The sequence below is a fragment of the Carlito syrichta genome, unplaced genomic scaffold (assembly GCF_000164805.1).
Source record: "Carlito syrichta isolate Samal-C Ts95f unplaced genomic scaffold, Tarsius_syrichta-2.0.1 Scaffold317060, whole genome shotgun sequence".
NCBI lineage: Eukaryota > Metazoa > Chordata > Mammalia > Primates > Tarsiidae > Carlito > Carlito syrichta.
The window spans coordinates 1-867 of NW_007261156.1; positions in this window are offsets into that span (position 1 = coordinate 1).

The window sequence follows — 867 nt, forward strand, 5'->3', positions numbered from 1 at the left end:
AAATAAAAAATTTAAAAGTTATAAAAACCCCACAAAACAAATGCAACGTCTGTTACATTTAGTGGTTTGTGAGTGTTTCTGGAAAACTAGTATGTGTGGAGACCAATTTCCATGCTGGCATTGCATGCATCCAAATATTAATAGTGCACAGAGACACAGAATTACAGCAACAAGAGAACAAATTCAAAGACGAGCGTGTCCCATTCCCCTTTGTATTGCTTAGTACTTTTAAAAACAAAAACAAGAATCTTGAATTCAACATTCAACTGCCAAAGAAAGAATAACAGCAGGGCTCATACTTAGAGCTCAGATGAAACTGTAGGCACTAGCTGGTGCAAAACAAGTAGATCTTGTTTTATATATATATAACCTTATCTAAAACTTTTCAACCAGGGCCATCCAAACAAATTCCACACCAACATGATTTATGCTAAAATATACACAAGGAATAGCAGTGTGTTCTTTGGGAATTTAAGCAAGAACTCAAGACTATCCAAATTTGAGTTCAGGTCTGTAGGAAGTGAGACTAAGCAACTTGTACTAAGCAACTGTGCTACATTTCTGCTGCAGTTAGAGATTATACCTAGGCTATCCTTGGTTTCCTCCAGCAAAATGTATAGGGTATAAACAGGAAAGCATGCCAGCTAGTTAGAGGTTTAATAATGCATGATTTTTATTCTCTCTATATATATTTATTCTCTTGCTCAGATACACACACACACACACACACACACAGTGTGTGTGTGTGTGTGTGTGTGTGTGTGTGTTTAGTTTTTTAGTTTTGTTTTTTTTTTGAGTTGGAGTCTTACTCTGTCTCCCAGACTGGAGTGCAGTGACCACTCCTGGCCACCACAGCCTTGACCTGCT